Source organism: Calonectris borealis, unplaced genomic scaffold (assembly GCF_964195595.1).
Source record: "Calonectris borealis unplaced genomic scaffold, bCalBor7.hap1.2 HAP1_SCAFFOLD_162, whole genome shotgun sequence".
Lineage (NCBI taxonomy): Eukaryota > Metazoa > Chordata > Aves > Procellariiformes > Procellariidae > Calonectris > Calonectris borealis.
Window position 1 is genome coordinate 13,290 of NW_027441548.1, and position 20,106 is coordinate 33,395.

At 48.0% G+C, this 20,106-nt stretch overlaps 3 long non-coding RNA genes across 3 annotated transcripts; all 3 read right to left on the minus strand.

The window, feature by feature from the left end:
• Window positions 1–202: 202 nt before the first annotated feature.
• On the minus strand, window positions 203–6,408 carry LOC142077146 (uncharacterized). Its single transcript, XR_012671577.1, has 4 exons — window positions 4,595–6,408; window positions 2,302–2,545; window positions 1,370–1,485; window positions 203–1,253 (listed from the first exon to the last, which is right to left on the minus strand). It is a non-coding gene; the product is annotated as an uncharacterized LOC142077146 (long non-coding RNA).
• Window positions 6,409–15,145: 8,737 nt separating this feature from the next.
• Window positions 15,146–15,514, minus strand: LOC142077147 (uncharacterized). The gene is made up of 3 exons (XR_012671578.1): window positions 15,458–15,514; window positions 15,298–15,360; window positions 15,146–15,208 (listed from the first exon to the last, which is right to left on the minus strand). It is a non-coding gene; the product is annotated as an uncharacterized LOC142077147 (long non-coding RNA).
• A 3,805-nt stretch (window positions 15,515–19,319) lies between these two features.
• Window positions 19,320–19,943, minus strand: LOC142077145 (uncharacterized). Its single transcript, XR_012671576.1, has 3 exons — window positions 19,883–19,943; window positions 19,747–19,799; window positions 19,320–19,361 (listed from the first exon to the last, which is right to left on the minus strand). It is a non-coding gene; the product is annotated as an uncharacterized LOC142077145 (long non-coding RNA).
• Between the last annotated feature and the right edge of the window lie 163 nt (window positions 19,944–20,106).

The window sequence follows — 20,106 nt, forward strand, 5'->3', positions numbered from 1 at the left end:
AAAAAAACACCACACCAAGACACAAACAGAGAGAGACAACAAAATCAAAGACCAAAACAAAGCAAAACAACATCAATGACAAAAACCAGAGAGACAACATCAAAAGACACCAGACAGACACACAAAAAAACCCCCTAGAGACAGAGAAAAAAAAAACCACCAGAGACAAACACAGACATTAAAAAAACACAGGAGACACAAAACAGATCAAAGAAAATTTTATTTAAACTTTATTGCAAAATCATTTTCTTTTAAGATACCTTAGAACCCTATTAAGGAGTGGTTTAACTACCATAATTAGCTCTTTCTGCAATTAAGGTAATTGAACACAGCCATATTACCATTCCATCTTTACTGCCTAGTTTGATATTTTCCTTATGATACTACTCAGATACAATTCATGCCTGCTAGTGTCTTACTAAGATCAGTGTTTCAATTGCACATCATTTATGCCGAAGTAGTATTCTACATTTCTTTAAAACTACTCAAAGTAATTAAAAAACTTTACACAATTACTAATAGTTTAAATATACTTAGGAGCCAGTAATGCACATGCTTTCTTTTAACCTGTCAATAGCTACATTTATCTATAGGTATTGACAACTCTCCCTCTAATGACTAATTCTCATTTAAATTATCACATACAAACATTATTGCCATAATAGTCCTCAAGCAAGAGCTGTCAATGCCTGTAACAATTCCCCACCACCACCACCACCACCACCCTCCAATTGGCAATTTTGGTTAATAGGTATTAACAACACCCACTTAGTTTTGTACTTTCATTTGTTATTTCAGTTTTTACTGTGATTCCAATAGGGATACATTACTGCCTGTATTTTGTTTTTATAATTTTCAATTTAAAATTGGTCCATTGCTAATTCCAGTAGATTTTCCCATATTATTTTTTACATTTCAATTCTACAATATACTTGTACTACAGAGACAAAAATTACTCTCAGGTTGATCAAATACTTGCTACAATTACATTTATTCACTTCTCACTCTTTGAAATTCACTCTTTGAAATGCATTTGACCTCTAAAAATTCATCATTACCTTTACAGTCGGCGCAAGTATTTAGTGCCTGTGATTCTATACCTAGTAGTCTTTTCCACGTTTCTCCCTCCCATTACATTCTCAGTCTATTGCTTTACATCTCTGTTTGCCTCTTCGAGGCGACATCGTCTCCACAATTGGGATTCCTAGGCAGAAAGTGACCGAGCTCCGCTCATCTCAATGGGCGCCCTACTTCTGTGCTTGCGCACAAAAATAAAAAAAAAAAATCATAAAGTGTCATTACATCAGAAACTACAAAGCCCCTCAAAAGAATTTACAATCCTAACAGTAAACAATAAAGTTTAGCCCACCTGCTTCACAAGCTGGTCCTCTTCAACACTGACAACCTGCTCCAATTTCCCCACACCCTTCAACTGCAAGATCATCAATCATCTTCCCATGACCATTCGCTACACAACATACCCCCCTTTGCAATGACAGGCAAATGCCACATTCCAGCACAGCGCTCCCCAGGAATGGTGTTCCCAGAGGCCTTGAAAAAACCACCCTCTCTGCAAAAACTTCAGCCCGAGCCCAACCTCCACCCAAACATTGGCAATCAACTCCCTTACAGAGTTGCTGGGACCGGGGCAGGGGGGGAACACAACACACACACCCAACATACACACCCCTAGACGGGGGGGCAGGAGGGGTGGTGTGGAAATCCCTTGTCTAGGTTTTCATATAATTTTTTTTGTAACTCTCTGAACACAAAAAAACCACTCAACTCCACACACAACCTGCAAAGAAACATAAAAAAACACCACATAATGAAACAAGGTTATATACATTCAAAACACACCGCTCATTCAGCTACCACACAAGCTACCCCTCACTCTTGCCGATCCATTCTGCGACCAGCCTGCCACAATGGGACATCACCCCGTGTCTGCGCCGCTCCCCAGGAACAGCATTCCCAGAGGCCTCAAAAATCACCCTGCCTGCAAAAACCCCGGCCCAAGCCTGACGTCTGCCCAGACATTGGCGATGAACGTCACCTTGCAGAGCAGCCGGGACCGGGGGAAAAAAAAACCCAGCTGGGGGGGTAAAAAAAAGAAAAATCCCCCAGCCGGGGTTTTTTTTTTATTATAATTTAAAAAAAAAAAATACTACTCTCAACATTAAATACAACCTGCGATAAAATACTTCACACATACAAGATTAGGCACATTGAAAAACTAACACTCATTCAACAACCACTTGCTTCACCCCTCACTCAAAACACCATTGTTTCACCACCCACCTGCCACGATGGCATATTGCCCCCATTCTAGACCCATCCCCGGAACTGTCTCGCCACACACTTCAAAGCAACGTTGCCGTTCCGTACAACTCCAAAGTTTCAGCCTTCTTAACAGCAAGCCGAGGAAGACGCTTCGCTACATTCACCGGGCCTGCTCCTTCTTCACTTAATTTGGACGCTCTGGCAAGATGCGCTCGAGAATTTTCTCCACGGATCCAAATCACCCTGGGGCACCTGCAAAAAACTACAAAAGGGACTGTACACCCTGCTTAGCAATACCTACTGGCTATACAAAAAAACATCCCAGACAACCTCCATCCAAACAGCCTGTGCTAATCAAAGCATGTAAAGCAAGTCACCTGGATGCTGACCGATAGCTTGACATGACTAAAAGCCTGTCTTGTTTTGCATATGCCTTCTAACTGCAGATGGAAAAAAAACCACACCAGATATTAAGCCCTACATAGACAAGTTAAGGCAAGTTCAAGATACAGTCCACTCGACTACCTTGCAAACTGCCACTCCCAAGAGGCCAGAGTGCAGCCTCTAGCACCCACAAAACACAACGAAAGTAACTGTGGCCGCTCTCTAGAGCTACTTGCCCAGAGATGGACTGTACAGTCTTTGCCTAAAGAATCTGGCCAGATCAACATATAACCATATCACCATAAAGCTATAATATATTTATTATTGCTACGCTCCCAGGCAGCGCAGCTCCAACCCTGACACACAGACAGAGACTGCACGCAGACGCCACAATGTGATCGTGAGACACGAGAAGACCACAAGCGAGAATGACTGCCGTAGGGAAGATGCCTCCAGCACAGAAGCCCTAAGGTGCCACAATGGCACAAATGCTCTATAGCGCCCCAGGAAAGAGAGTCAACTGCCACAGCCCATGAGAGAAAACTACCATCAAACCCAGAACGATGGATGCATGAGAAGCTGGGCTTTAAGACCGTTAAGGACACGGGGGTGAAACCTCTAAAGACAACTGTGGAAACAGAACTCCTGAGAGCAGAGCTGCTGGCACCACCTGGCTCACCGCCGCAAGAGATACCCCTCAGAAACATCTATGATGCAATGCTGACCAGGCATGTCCATGCTTGAAGCTACAACGGCAAGATAAGAAGGGCTCAACAGGCACTATGCTGATGAGACAATGCATTTGAGACCCTGGGGAGGGCTACCGAGGCGCCTGCTGATCTTAAAGAGCTATGGAGACATCAAGGCCTGAGAAAACTACGGTAGAAGACACAGAAGAGAGTCCTCAGAAACTACACAACACCACAGACGCAGGCTGGAACTGCCAAGCCCGGCACACACCAGCATCATGCTGAAGAATAACCCGCTCCCTTTACACCTTCCCAAAAGGGACTGTTGCTGGACAGTTCTCTCCCCTACGCTAACTTCATAACTCCTTCCTGCAATTCCCAACCTTGTTCCCTCCCCAGCCCTGGTCCCTCAACTTAGTTTTCAGAGGGCCAGGGATCTCAATCCATCTTAAAAAAAAAAAAAGAAAACAAACCCAAAACACTAACTAGGATGTTGCTGCACTCACCTGGTTCCTCTTTATATGCAAAAAAAAAAGCCACACCCACACCAAAAAAAACCCCACCAAACCACAAGAGTACTAGTATTCAGCATCACACTAGCCTCCTCCTCAAAAGCACCATAGTGCTCTGCTTACCTGCTCCACACTAATTCCAAAGTCAGATGCTGCAACTGTCACTCGTCGCACCCAAGATGTCAAGAGACACAAAGTTACCGTTGCGCTTGGGCGAAGTCACCAGCCCCACGCTCCTCCTCGCCAGCACAGCTCCCGCAAAACCAAAAGGTAAATGGTTAACCGAGATGCCATGTCATACTTGCTTATTAAATGGTGACCCAGCCGACAACCTCCTCACCTTCTCCGACCGCTTCTCAGTGGGCAGCTATGCCCCTCTGAGGCTACCTGCGGCATGTGGAAAAACCCAAACTAAAAGCACAGCCTGCCTGCAGCAATTCTCATCTTCCCCACCTTTACCTTGGCCTTTACCTGCACACCCAGCCCCCATCATTTGGGGCTGCCATGTTGAAGCTTGTGTACCACCTGTAAAGCCCAAACAGCAGGTAAAGCTTATAACTTCACCGACAATACACACCTGAAAAGTAACTGCTACTTCAGCCCACGAGTCATTGTTCAACTTGCCTGAGTCAACTCCCACGCCCATATCCCACTTGCCTCATTGCTTTGCATCTTTGGGAAAAAAAAACCACAACATTATGCAGTCATACAACCAACAAGACTCACCTTCCCTCCAACACCAAAGGCTGACGCGCTTTAATCACAGAATCACAGAATACCAAGTTGCAAGGGACCTCAAGGATCATCCGGTCCAGCCTTTCTTGGCAAAAGCACGGTCTAGACGAGATAGCCCAGCACCCCGTCTGGCCAAATCTTACAAGTGTCCGATGTTGGGGAATCTGCCGCTTCCCTGGGGAGATTATCCCAATGGCTGATTGTTCTCATTGTGAAAAGTTTTCCTCTTGTGTCCAATCGGAATCTCCTCAAGAGTAACTTGTACCCATTACCACTCATCTTTTCCATGTGACTCCTTGTAAAAGGGGAGTCTCCATCATCTCTGTAACCACGATTTACCTACCGGAACATGGTGATGAGGTCTCCCCTAAGCCTTCTTTTCTCAAGACTACACACAATTCTCTCAGCCTTTCCTCATGTATCAGGGTTCCCAGTCTTTTGATCATATTTGTGGCCCTTCTCTGGACCCTCTCCAGCCTGTTCACATCTTTTTTTGTATAATGGGGACCAACACCACACACAGTATTCCAGGTGTGACCTGGTGAGCGCCGAGTAGAGGGGGATGATGACTTCTATCTCTCTGCTGGTGATGCCCTTGTTGATGCAATCCAGCATCATCTTGGCCTTCTTTGCTGCAGCAGCACACCGTTTGCTCAGATTTAGCTTGTTCTCCACCGGGACCCCCGGGTCCCTTTCCACAGCTGCTCCCCAGCTGGATAGTTCCCAGCCTGTACCGCACTCCTGGATATGCTTTCCTAGGTGCAAGACCTAACTTTTGACTTTGTTGAACTTCATAAGGTTCTCATTAGACCATTCTTCCAGCCTATCCAAGTCTTCCTGCAGAGTGGCTCTCCGCTCCAAAGCGTTCGCTTGCCCACTCAGTTTGGTATCATCATCAAGCTTCATCAGGGTACGCTCGATCCCATCATCCACATCACTTATGAAGATATTTAACAGTGTTGGGCCCAATATCGATCCCTGGGGGATCCCGCTTGTGACAGGTTGCCAGTTTGAAAAGGAGCTATTTACTACCACCCTCTGGGGGTTGCCTGTCAGCAAGTTCCCCACCCACCAAACAGACCGCTTGTCTAGACTGTAACACATCACTTTCTCTAGGAGGCTGTGGGAAACCATATCAAAAGCCTTGGAGAAATCCAGGACCATGTCCACCGCTCGCCCCACATCAACCAAGCAGGTCACTTTGTCATAGAAGGCAATCAGGTTTGTCAAGCATGATCTGCCCTTGGTGAATCCATGCTGGCTTTTCCCAATCATGTGCTTCATTGGACTTGTGGTACCACACAGGAGGATTCAATCCACAGCTTTCCCAGGGACTGAAGTATGACTGATGGGCTTACAATTTCCTGGATCCTCCTTTATGCCCTTCATGTAGATGGCGTGACATTAGCCTTCTTCCAGTCTTCTGGGACATCACCCAATCTCCGCAACTTCTCAAAGATTATGGAAAGCAGCCTTACCACAACCTTCTTACGGTGCTACACTCGCCTCCTCTGTCACTCTTTGGTGTATGGCTCCTTCCTAGGTATCTGCAAAAACAATAATATCAAACAAGTCACCCGGTTGCAGAGCAATAGCTTAACAATTCCAAAAGTCTTGTTTCCATTTAAGAATCAATCTGCTTCACTACCCCTGAACAGCCCCTCCCACACGGCTCGGCTCATCCCCATAAAACACCATTGCAAGAGCTGTCCACACAGCCTGCCAACAGCTACCGAGTCCGAGATGACTGTACAACCGTTGCCTCGACGGTCTAGGCATATCAACATATTAACCATAGACTCTTATGGCTATTCCACCTCCCCCTGACTCTACACTCCCAGGCAGGGCTGCTCCAAGCCACACACACATGCACAGACCAACACTATACAGAACACTACAAACAACGCGCCTCAAAGAGGAGAGAAAACTCTCGGCAAGAAGAATGACACCTAAACGGAAGACGCCGTCGGGCAAGAAGACCTGCAGGGCTGTGACATGACGAGGCTCTATGGCAACACCAGAGAAAGAGTAGAACGTCATGACTCATGACAAGAAGCTGCTTTCAAAACTGAGAAGATGTATGAGCAAGAAGCCTGGCCTCTAGACCTAAGAGCGTAAGGATGCAGGGAAACAATCCCAGTCTGCAAAAATAGATGTCTAGAGAGCAGAGCTGCTCACGCAGCCGGGAAGGCTGCCGCAAAAGAGGACCGTCGAGAAACTTCGAGACACGAGACCGATCCACGCTTTCAGCTTGTAACGCAAGAAAAAAAGCGCCCTATTGGCCCTATGCCAATGAGTACAGGCGTTCAAGATCCTAGGGATGGCGCCTGAGGCATGTGCTGTGCTCCTCGAGCGCAAAGAGGACATCGAGACTCGAGGAAGGCCTAGGACACAGAAGACAGACCACACAAACTGCACAACAACAGACACAGGCTGGAACTGCCCTGCCCGGCTCATACTAACATCATGCTGATAAGTAACCTGCTCCCTTTAACTGCCCAAGAGGGACTGTCCCTGGACAGTCCCCTGCCCTACACTGTCTTTAAAACCCCTTCATACAATTGCCAACCCGGTCCCCTCCCTCCCTCGACCGATCTCCAGCACCAGTGCCTCAACTTAGCTTTCAGAGGACCGGGAGTCTGAATCCATCCTCTACAGGAAAAACCACAATCAACCCACTGGGTTAATCCTGCAGTCGCCAGGTTCCTCTTCATCACCTGCAAAAAACAAACACCAATGCATGCACAACAGTGCCGCCAGTCAGCGTCACATCCGTCAACATGGACCTTTCCCACAACATCCTCCACCTCAGACACACCATTGCATTCCACTCACCTGCTCCACGCCGATTCCAGAGGCGGACGCTGCAGCTGTCATCGCTTGTGATGCCTAGGATACCAAGAGACACAAAGTTACCATTGCACTTGCCAGAAACCCCCAGCCCCATACTCCTCCTCTCTACTACCCAGCTCACCTCAAATGCTCATCCAATTCCAAAGGCAGCCCGCACGGCACCTGCAAAACCACAGAGAAACACTTCAGTTGCCATGTAACACTTTGCTATTAGACGCCAACCCGGCCCACAATCGCCTCACCTTCTCGGACCCCTTCGTCAGCATGCGGCAGAGGCACCCCTTTGAGCCTGCGTGCGACACCTGCAAAAACCCAAGCGTAAAGGCACGTGCTGAGATACTGCCCGAAACTGCAGCCTGCCCACAGTGATTCCTATCTCCCTCTCCTTTACCTTGGCCGCTCAGCTGAGCGGCCTCCATCAGCTTGGGTTGCCACATTGAAGCTTGCGCACCACCTGTAAGACACAAACAACAAGGCTTGCTTATAACTTCACCAGCAATACAACACCTGAAACATAACCGCTACTTCAGCCCACCAATCACCGGTCACCTTGCCCGAGTCAGCTCTGGTGCCCATATCCCACATTGCTCTTTGCTTTACACCTTCAAATTAAAAGAAAAATAGAAATACCATAATGTAGTCGTATAGCCACCAGTCACATCTTCCCTCTAATACCACCCACCAACCCACCTTCTTCTAGTGCTCCGCTCGCCTCTTGACCATCGCCCTGCACTGCTCATCCCTCTGCATCTGCAAAAACAATATTGAATGAGTCAGCCGGATGCAGAGCAATAGTTTAATAATTCCAGAGGACTTATTTCCGTGTAGGAATACTATCTAGAATCTAACTATACATCCTATCATTAAACAAAATTTAGAAGTCAAACATTTAGCCCTACACATACAAGCCTTAACACCTTTGAGACTCAATTTCCTTCACTACCCCTGAACAGCCCCTCCCACACGGCTCGGCTCATCCCCATAAAACACCATTGCAAGAGCTGTCCACACAGCCTGCCAACAGCTACTGAGTCCGAGATGACTGTACAACCGTTGCCTCGACGGTCTAGGCATATCAACATATTAGCCATAGACTTTTATGGCTATTCCACCTATCCCTGACTCTACACCCTCGGGCAGGGCAGCTCCTAGCCACACACACATGCACAGACCAACACTACATGGAACCCTGTTGGAGAAAGTTAGCCAGACTAGGCCGCGGTGGGAAAATTCTGAGTCATGCTGACAAGGGAGAAAAGAAAGTCATGCTGACCTTGCTCTGTGCAGATAAGCAACTTTGAGGAAGTACAGTATAAGAAAAACAGGATGGAACCCGGACCACGTAGCAGTAACCGAAAGTAGGAGGAATATGATAATGTAATTTTTAGAGCTAAGCCAATGATTGTGAGACAAGTATGCATAAGGTAGAACTTAGTGTATAAATATGTGTAGGGTTTTACAATAAAGTTGAAGCTGGCCTTATCACTCACATTGAGTCGACTGCCTGCCTTCCCTCGCTCGTCGCAAGTGGCGCCCGAACAGGGACCCCCCATCCCTGTTTTCCACCGGACAGCGAGATCGGAGAAGCACTGGTAGCAGCGACCAGGGAGCAGAAGATCAGTAGACGCTGTCGCGGCGTGCCTGATCCGTGCTTGAACCCAGGATGATTAAAAGGGGTTCGCCGTCCGATAGAAGGCTACCCGTGGGAAAAGGCTGCAAACGACCGGATAATTAAGAGGGTCAAGAGAAGCGCGCAATGGAAGTAGAGGTAGCCTTCGATATTTTAAAATGCTTTTTAGAAGAGCGGGGAGTAAGCCAATTAAAAGACCTGGCTGGGTTAATTGCATTAGGGAAAGCGAAAGGGTTTTTTAAAGACCCTGAAAGCATGTTTGAAGTAGACGAGTGGCGTTCTTATGGAGATTGTTTGTGGGATCTAGTAATTGATGATGATAAATCAGCAAGAAAATTAATGAAATCTTGGAGAGATGTTATTAATTGTATAAAAAGATATAAAACTGAAAGGCGAATAGCTACAGCCACCTCAGATCGGCTTGAGCAGTCCGATCCTGCCGCTGGACGTCTCACAGCAGAGGGTGAGCAGGGGGTGACTACTTTTCACCTCGGCCTTCGGGAATTCCTGTTCCCGTTGTTTGCCGACCCTCTCGTCCCCCTCCTGATCCGCCGACAGAAAGGGAGGGGGAGAGGGAGGGTCCAAGTGAAAATGAGAGGGTAGACAGTAGCGGACAGGAGACTGCTCAAGCTGAAAGTCTTCTAAAGGCCCCACCCCCCCCTCCCGTCCCAAGCTCATCAACAGCCGCGTTTAGTGCGGGTTAGTTGGGACAAAATAGCACGAGAAGCTGTTGAACAAAAAGATTTTGATTTATTAGATCAAATTAGCCCTCAAGCCTTCCCGGTAATCTACCAGGTAGATAACGCGGGGGCTATGACTGGGGTGCATCAGGCCCTAGATTGGAAAATATTAAATCAATTGCAAAACACAGTTAATGTGCAAGGCAAATGCTAAACTATATCTGGGGTAGCGGAATGCTATGTCCAGAAGATATTAAGAACATAATGAGGCCTATTTTGAAGCAATCACAACAATTACTTTGGCAAGCTCACTGGCAAAGACTTTGTGAAATATCTGCGCACTTGCCCCGAGCCCCAAATGATCATTTAGCTGGAGTAACTGTAGAACAACTAATGGGTATAGGTCCTTTTGCCTCTGTAGAAATGCAGATGCAAACTGGTCCAGACGTGTTGTTAGAATCTATGAAATTAGCACGAGAAGCCTTGCAGAAAGTTAAAACTACACCAGCTCCTCCCTCATATATATCAATTAAACAAGGAAGAGAGGAGCCTTTTGCATCTTTTGTAGATAGAGTCACAGACGCTATTGACCACGCAGATATGGCAGATTTTATGAAAGGACCTTTGCTGAGACAGTGTGTATTAGAGAATTGTAATACTTATACGAAGGGCATCCTTGTCACCTTACCCTTAGACGCCACCATAGAAGTCATGTTAGAGCGAATGAGTAGAGTTCCTGTAGGAGCTCAAGCCATGTTAGTTGAAACAACCAGAGAACTAGGGGAAAAATTAGTCAAGGCGCAGGGACAGGCGTTTGCAGCTCTTGCCCCACTGAAGCCTCCGGATGCCCACCAAAGTAAGACGACTGGCCGACGACAGTATAAGTGCTTCCGATGTGGCTACCCAGGACATCTGCGTCGACAATGTCGGGAGCTGCCAGAACTGTCAAATGAATAATCATAATACTACGGTCTGCCGGCGTTCGGGAAACGGGAAACCGAGCGCCAAGAGCCGCAGCGCACCGACACCAATCGCGGCTCCGGTCACCTTCAGGCCAACGGCAGCCCCCAACCAAACGACAGTGCAGAGATACCAGACGCCATTGCCCAGCTTCGACCAGCAACCCAACTTCGACCAGCAACCAGGGGGAGCCTCGGATTGGATCTGGCAACAGCAGTAGATGTCACGCTAATTGACGACCGGCCGCGAAAAATTGCTACAGGAATTAAAGGGCCCATAGTTATCAATGGACAATCTCATGGAGCGTTGTTGTTGGGGCGATCATCCAGTGGTCTCCAAGGACTTTTTATATTACGAGGACTTATCGATTGTGATTCAAAAACTCAGTACCCACATCGTTGACCGAGCAGTGGATCGTATTGACCCTGACTTACCTGTGGACTTAACCGTTTTGCACGGCCCCACACATTTTATTGGTGCACTCACGCAGTGCAAAAAGAAAAAGGGGGAGACTGTGAGAGTATTAGAATGGATATTTACCGGAATGCAACCAAAGACTACAATTCAAGATAACGACACGTTTGATTGAAATGTGCTAGATTGAATTTATAGCTGTTACTGCTGTTTAGCTATTAATTCGCAGGCTCTTTTGCTTGCCATGGGCCTTGCTTGCCTTAATGTGTATTAGAGTCTTGTGCTCGTTAGTGGCTGCTTTTTTGCTCTCGCTGCTTGCTGTACTGCTGCACTGCTTATCGTCTTACTGTGCTGTGCCTGGGAACATTCTGATAACAGCAATAGGGATGCGCCTGGGCCGGCAGATGGCCAGGGCATCGCTGCTGCTTCTGTGCTGCTGTGCTGGACAGGCTGGAACTGCAGCGTGAACTCGAATCAAAGGGACTGTGACCTGTGGCTGAGTCCATGCGGGACAGGACACCCCGAGGTGTCTGTGACTGTGGATAAGCCCATGCCCAAGCAGCAGGAACCACCTGAACCAACAGAGGACAAACTTTACAAGGAGCAGCGCAAGTGCAGCAGTGACCCGACCTGAGCCGGCTTTGGTGCCCAGTAACTCCATGCAACGCACCACCTCTGCTGACCTGAGTGACCACCATAACAGATGGAGCCCAAAGTCATGGACTAAATGAATGCAGTGGACATTTTGTGTACATTTATGGATATTTTATGGACATTTTACAGGGGATTGTGTGGGCCTGTCCTACGTGTAGCCACCATGGGCCTGGTCTCGGAATCGGCGTGAATCCCAGGGGACTCGAGGCCAGAGAATTGTGGCAAGTGGATGTGACTCACGTTGCTGACTTTGGCAGACTGAGATATATACATGTTACGATTGACACCTATAGCAAATTTATATGGGCCACGGCACAAACAGGAGAACGAGCACTCCACGTAATGCGACATTTGACTAGTTGTTTTGCAGTTATGGGAGTGCCACAAACGATAAAAACTGACAATGGCCCTGCATACACAAGCGCCAAAGTGAAACGTTTTTTCCAAACGTGGGGAGTGCGACATACTACTGGTATTCCACACTCACCCACGGGACAAGCTATCATTGAAAGGGCGCATCAAACGCTGAAACAATATTTGCAAAAATTTAGGGAAATCTCAGATGTACAAGAAAGACTTGTTAAGACTCTTTTTGTGCTAAATCATTTATGTATTTTTGCAGACCAGAAAGAGCCACCAGCATGGGTGCATGGTTATCCTAAAGAAAATAAGGATGACAAGCCAGTTTTCGTTATGTATAGAGATCCAGCAACCGGACTGTGGAAAGGTCCAGCAGAAGTGAAGTATATGGGTAGAGGTTATATGTGTGTACTTACTCCCACAGGGCCGAAGTGGATTCCAAGCCGCTGGACCAAAGCTGCTGTTGCTGATGATGATCAATGCAGCTCTGTCTGTACTGATCCCAGCGATGCCGTTGCCCAGCCGTGCGAACTTATGGGTGGCGTGGGCGAATAAAACTGGGACGACAGACTTTTGCCTGAGTTCAGCTACGGCAACTGAGCCCTTTAAAACATGTCTGATAGGCTTTCCTGAAATTATTGCCAGAGATTTTGATAATTGGACGTCTGTAACAGTTAATTGTATAAATGTTACTGTAGCAAATTGCTCGGTACAACTAATAAGAGCCCTAAATCACACTCTCCCTTGGGACCCCCAAGAAATTGACCTTTTGGGGTCAGAAAAAATTGGAAATGCAACTGATAACGTTACTACTCAGACATGTTTTGTGTTTGGCAGCTTTAGCCGCTTTGCCGCACAGGCCCAGACCTTTCAGTCATTGATCGGCATAAGCAGCCGCACTGATGATAACAACCCTTTTGTTAATACCACCGGTTGGACTGTTGTTTCACCTTTTACGAAAGGATTCGAAATAGGCCAATATTGTGGGAATTATAACGCTTCCAAAACACTCAGTGCCTATGGACGGAGTATGAAGGGAACCAATAACTCTTTGTGGAACAATGATACGGCCAAAGCTCTTCCCCCCGGATATTTTTTGATCTGTGGGGATCGAGCATGGCCTGGCATTCCAAAGAACGCCTTTGGAGGGCCTTGTTATGTAGGTAAATTAACTCTGCTCACAGTTAGCTGACAAAGTTGGCTCAATATAACTACAGTAGCGACAAATCGACACAAAAGGTCTATACATCAATTGCAAGCAGATTGTAACAACAATATAGAATTATGGTCAACCACAGCCAAGGTATTTGCTTCCCTAGTGCCCAACATAGGCACTGAGCAAGCGCTGGCTTGGTATTTTATTAACAATTATAGTTATAGTAAAAATAGCATATCACTGTATTTTAAATAATGTTGTAAAAATGAACCACAATGTACTGGTGGTCCAAAAAGAAAAAGGGGGAAATGTTGGAGAAAGTTAGCCAGACTAGGCCGCGGTGGGAAAATTCTGAGTCATGCTGACAAGGGAGAAAAGAAAGTCATGCTGACCTTGCTCTGTGCAGATAAGCAACTTTGAGGAAGTACAGTATAAGAAAAACAGGATGGAACCCGGACCACGTAGCAGTAACCGAAAGTAGGAGGAATATGATAATGTAATTTTTAGAGCTAAGCCAATGATTGTGAGACAAGTATGCATAAGGTAGAACTTAGTGTATAAATATGTGTAGGGTTTTACAATAAAGTTGAAGCTGGCCTTATCACTCACATTGAGTCGACTGCCTGCCTTCCCTCGCTCGTCGCAGAACCCTACAAACAACATGGCTTAAAGAGGAGAGAAAACTCTTGGCAAGAAGAATGACACCCGGATGGAAGACACCGCTTGGCAAGACGACGCATGGGACTGCGACAGTGATGTGAGGAGGCTCTGAGGCAACCCCAGAAAGAGTAGAACGTCATGGCCCGTGACAAGAAGTTATTCTCAAAACTGAGAGGATGTACAAGCAAGAAGCCTGGCCTCAAGACCTAAGAGCGTAAGGATGCAGGGAAGAAATCCCAGTCCATGAAAAGAGACTGCTAGAGAGCAGAGCTGCTCACGCAGCCGGGAAGGATGCCGCAAAAGAGGACCGTCTGGAAACTTCAAGACACAAGACCGATCCACGCTTTCAGCTTGTAACGCAAGGAAAAAGGGCCCTATTGGCGCTATGCCAACGAGTACAGGCATTCAAGATCCTAGAGATGGCGCTGGAGGCTTGTGCTGTGCTCCTCGAGCACAAAGAGGACATCGAGACTTAAGGAAGGCCTAAGACACAGAAGACAGACCACACAAACTACACAACAACAGACACAGGCTGGAACTGCCCTGCCCGGCTCACGCTAACGTCATGCTGATAAGTAACCTGCTCCCTTTATCTGCCCAAGGGGGACTGTCCCTGGACAGCCCTTTGCCCTAACTAACTTTAAATGCACCTTCCTGCCGTTGCCAATCTTGTGTCTCCCTGCCCCCTCCCCAGCCATCGTCCCTCAACTCAGCTTTCAGAGGGCCGGGAGGTCTGAATCCATCCTTGACAAAAAACACATTGGCTAGCTGATATTTTCCTGCAGTCACCAGGTTCCTCTTCAGGATCTGGAAAAAAAAACACCAACCAACACACACACCAGCAGTAAGCATCATGACAGTAGACGCCACTCTCTTCCACAACACCCTCATCCTCACAAGAGCCCTGGCATTGCACTTGCCTCTTCCACGCCGATTCCAGAGTGGGACACTGCGGCCGCCATTACTTGTGACACCTAAGATACCAAGACACACAAAGTTAACATTGCGTTTGTGAGAAATCACCAGTCCCATGCTCCTCCTCTCTACCCCCCAGCTCACCTCAAATGCTCATCCAATTCCAAAGGCGGCCCACACGGCACCTGCAAAACCACAGAGAAACACTTTGCTGAGTTGCCGTCTAATACTTTAGACGCCAACCTGGCCCACAACTGCCTCACCTTCTCGGACCCCTTCGTCAGCATGTGGCGGCGGCGTCCCTCCAAGCCTGCGTGCGGCACCTGCAGAAACCCAAGCGAAAAGGCACGTGCTGAGATACTGCCTGAAACTGCAGCCTGCCCACAGTGTTTCCTATCACCCTCTCATTGACCTTGGCCACTCAGCTGTCCAGCCTCTATCATTTTGGGTTGCAACATTGAGGTTTGTGCACCACCTGTAAGAGACCCAAAGAACATGGGTTGCTTATAACTTCACCAGCAATACAACACCTGAAGCATAACCGCTCCTTCAGCTCACCAATCACCGCCCACCTTGGCCGAGTCAGCTCCAGTGCCCATATCCCACGGTCCTCCTCCCTTTGCACCTTCAAATAAAAAAAAAATACAGTAGTGTAGTCATATAGCCACCAGTCACATCTTCCCTCTAATACCACCCATCAATCCTCCTTCTTTTAGTGCTCTGCTCATCCCTCTACATCTGCAAAAACAATACTGAATGAGTCACTCGGATGCAGAGCAATAGCTTAACAATTGCAGACGACTTGTTTCCATGCAGGAATACTATCTAGAATCCAACTATACTTCCTGCCATTAAACAAATTTTATAACTCAAACATTAAGTCATACACATGCAAGCCTTAACGCCTTTGAGATTCAATTTCCTTCACTAACCCTGCACAGCACCTCACACATGGCTCAGCTCATCCCCATAAAACGTTATCAAAAGAGCTGTCCATGCAGCCTGCCAACAGCTACTGAGTCTGAGATGACTGTACAGCCTTTGCCTCAACAGTCTAGGCATATCAACATATTAACCATAGACTATTATGGCTATTCCACCTACCCCCGACTCTACACCCCCAGGCATAGCAGCTCCAAGCCACACACACACACACGCACAGACCAACACTACATGGAACCCTACAAAAAATGCACCTCAAAGAGGAGAGAAAACTCTCGGCAAGAAGAATGACACCCAGATAGAAGATACTGTCGGGCAAGACGACCTGTGGGACCATAACGGTGACGTGAGGAGGCTCTGTGGCAACCCCAGAAAAAGGAGTAGAACCTCACGGCCCGTGACAAGAAGATACTCTCAAAACTGAGAGGATGGATGTGCAAGAAGCCTGGCCTCAAGGCCTAAGAACCTAAGGATGCAGGGAAGAAATCCCAGTCCGTGAAAATGGACAGCTGGAGAGCAGAGCTGCTCACGCAGCCAGGAAGGATGCTGCAAAAGATGACCATCCGGAAAGTTTGAGACACGAGACTGATCCACACTTTCAGCTTGTAATGCAAGAAAAGAAGTGCCTATCAGGTGCTATGCTGATGAGTGAAGGCATTCAAGGCCTTAGGGATGGCACCCATGCCCCTCAAGCGCAAAGAGCAATGAGGACATCGAGACCTGAGGAAGGCCTAAGACACAGAAGACAGACCACACAAACTACACAACAGACAGGCTGGAACTGCCCTGCCCAGCGTCATAGTGAAGAGTGGCCAGCTCCCTTTATCTGCCCAAAGCAGACTGTTCCTGGACAGCCCCCTGCCCTACACTACCTTTAAAACCCCTTCATGCAATTGCCAACCTTGTCCACTAAGCCTTATCCACTAGCTCCCCCTGATTCCTCTCCAGCACCAGTGCCTCAAAACTTAGCTTTCAGATGGCCAGGAGACGGAATCCATCCTCAACATGGAAAACCAGTCAGCCCACTGGATTAATCTTGCAGTCGCCAGGTTCCTCTTCATCACCTGCAAAAAACAAACACCAATGCATGCACAACAATGCCATCAGTCAGCATCACATCAGTCAACATGGACCTTTCCCCCAACATCCCTCACCTCAGACATGCTGTGGCATTCCGCTCACCTGCTCCACGCTGATTCTAGTATCAGAGGCTGCAGCTGTCATCGCTTGTGGCGCATATGGTACCAAGAGACACGAAAGCACCTGTCCTGTGCTCCTCCTTTCTGCTACTCAGCTCACCTCAAACACTCATCCAGTTCCAAAGGCAGCCCGCTCAGCACCTGCAAGATCAGGGAGAAGCATCATGGAGAAGATTCACAGAGTTGCTATGTAATACTTTGCTACGAGATGCCAACCCGGCCCACAATTGCCTCACCTTCTCAGGCCCCTTGTCAGCACACAGCAGCAGAACCCCTCCAAGTCTGCATGCAGCACCTGCAGAAACCCAAGCAAAAAGGCACATGCTGAGATACTGCCCGAAACTGCAGCCTGCCCACACCAATTCGTGTCTCACACTCCTTTACCTTGACAGCCCTCCCACCTGGCCTCTGTCAGCTTTGGTTGCCACGTTGATGTTTGTGCACCACCTGTAGACCCAAACAACATGCATTGCTTATAACTTCACCAGCAATACAACACCTGAAAAATAACCGCTAATTCAGCCCACCAATCACCACTCACCCGCTCGCCTTACCCAAGTCAGCTCCGGTGCCTATATCCCACATTGCTCTTCACTTTGTCCCTTCAAATTAAAAAAAAAAACCACTGTAATGTAATCATATAGCCACCAGTCACATCTTCCCTCTAATACCACACACCAACCCATCTAGTTACAGCACTCTGCTCCGCTCTCCTCTGTCGCCCTGTGGTGCGCAGCTCGTCCCTCTGCATCTGCCAAAAACATAATGATCGAACAAGTCACAGGGTTGCAGAGCAATAGCTTAACAATTCCAGAGGACCTGTTTCCTGTTAAGAACACCATCTAGAATCCAAACAAACATACATCCTGCCGTTAAAAAAAAAAACAAACCCAACCGACAACGTTGAAGCCCCACACATACAACACCTTTGAGATTCAATCTGTTTCACTACCCCTGAACAGCCCCTCCGACACAACCCTGCTCATCCCCATAAAAGCTATTGAAAAAGCTGACCAAGCAGCCTGCCGATGGCTACTTGATCTGAGATGACTGCACAACCTTGGCCTCAACAGTCTAGGCATATCTACATATTAGCCATAGACTCTTGTCGCTATTCCACCTACCCCTGACTCTACACCCACGGGCAGGGCGGCTCCAAGCCAAACGCACACACGCACAGACCAACAGTACACGGAATGCTACAGACAACATGCCTCAAAAGGCGAGAGAAAACTCTTGGCAAGAATGACAACACCCGGACAGAAGACGCCATCAGGCGAGACGACCCGCAGGACCATGACGGTGATGTGAGGAGGCTCTATGGCAACCCCAGAGAAAGTATAACGTCGTGGCCCGTGACAAAAAGTTGCTCTCAAAACTGATAAGATGTACGTGCAAGAAGCCTGGCCTCAAGACCTAAGAGCGTAAGGATGCGGGGAAGAAATCCCAGTTCGCAAAAAAAGTGGATGGCTAGAGAGCAGAGCCGCTCAAGCAGCTGGGTAGGATGCCACAGAAGAGGACCATTGGGAAATTTCCCAGATGGGAGACGAATCCGCGCTTTAAGCTAGTAATGCAAGAAAACAGGCACCTGATTGTCACTATGCTGATGAGTACAGGCGTTCGAGACGCTCGGGATGGTGCCCAGGCACGTGCCGTGCTCCTCGAGCGCAAAGAGTAACATGGACACCAAGACCCGAAGAAGGCCTAAGGCGCAGAAGACAGACCACACAAACTACACAACAACAGACACAGGCTGGAACTGCCCTGCCTGGCCCACGCTAGTGTCATGCTGAAGAGTAGCCGTCTGCCTTTAACTGCCTGAAGCAGACTGTTCCTGGACAGCTCTCTGCCCTACACTGTCCTTAAAACCCCTTCATGCAATTGCCAACCCAGTCCCCTCCCTCACCCAGCGCCAGTGGCCCAACTTAGCTTTCAGACGGCCAGGAGTATCGATCCGTCCTCAACAAGGAAAACCACAATCATCCCACTGGATTAATCCTGCAGTCACCAGGTTCCTCTTCAGTATCTGAAAAAAAAAAACCAACCAAACAAAAATCAATGCATGCACAACAGTGCCGTCAGTCAGCATCACGACGGCCAACATCAACCTTCCCACAACACCCGCCACCTCAGATGCGTGTGGCATTCCACTCACCTGCTCTGTGCTGATTCCAGAGTCAGACGATGCGGCTGTAGTCGCTTATGATGCCTAGGGTACCAAAAGACACAAAATTACCGTTGCACTTGCCAGAAATCACCAGCCCCATGCTCCTCCTCTCTACTACCCAGCTCACCTCAAACGCTCAGCCAATTCCAAAGGCAGCCCCCACAGAACCTGCAAAACCAGAGAGAAACACTTCGCTGACTTGCCATATAATACTTTGCTATTAGACGCCAGCCCGGCCCACAACTGCCTCGCCTTCTTGGACCGCTTGTCAGCACACGGTGTCACCCCTCCGAGCCCGTGTGCGGCGCCTGCAAAAACACAAGCTAGAAGGCACATGCCGAGATACTGCTGGAAACCGCAGCCCATGCCGATCTCTGTGTCTTCCGCTCCTTTACCTGGACAGCTCGCCCATCCAGCCTCTGTCAGCTTGGGTTGCCACCCTGAGGTTTCTGCACCGCATGCAAGACACAAACAACACAGATTGCTTATAATTACATCAGGAATAGAACACCTGAAGAATAACTGCTACTTCAGCTCACCAACCGCTGCTCACCTTGCCCAAGTAAGCTCCGGTGCCTATATCCCATGTTGCTCCTCGCTTCGCACCTTCCAATTAAAAAAAACTTTACTATAATGTGGTCATATAGCCACCAGTCACATTTTCCTCCTAAAACCACACGCCAACCCACCTCGTTACAGCGCTCCGCTCTTCCATCACCCTTGGGTGTGCAGCTTGTCCCTCTGCATCTGCAAAACCAATATCATCAAACAAGTAACCCGGATGCACAGTGATAGCTTAACAATTCCAGAGGACTTGCTTCCTGTTAGGAATACCATCTAGAATCAAACTACAGCCTGCCATTAAACGAAAGATATAAATCAAACATTAAGCCCTATGCATACAAGCCTTAAC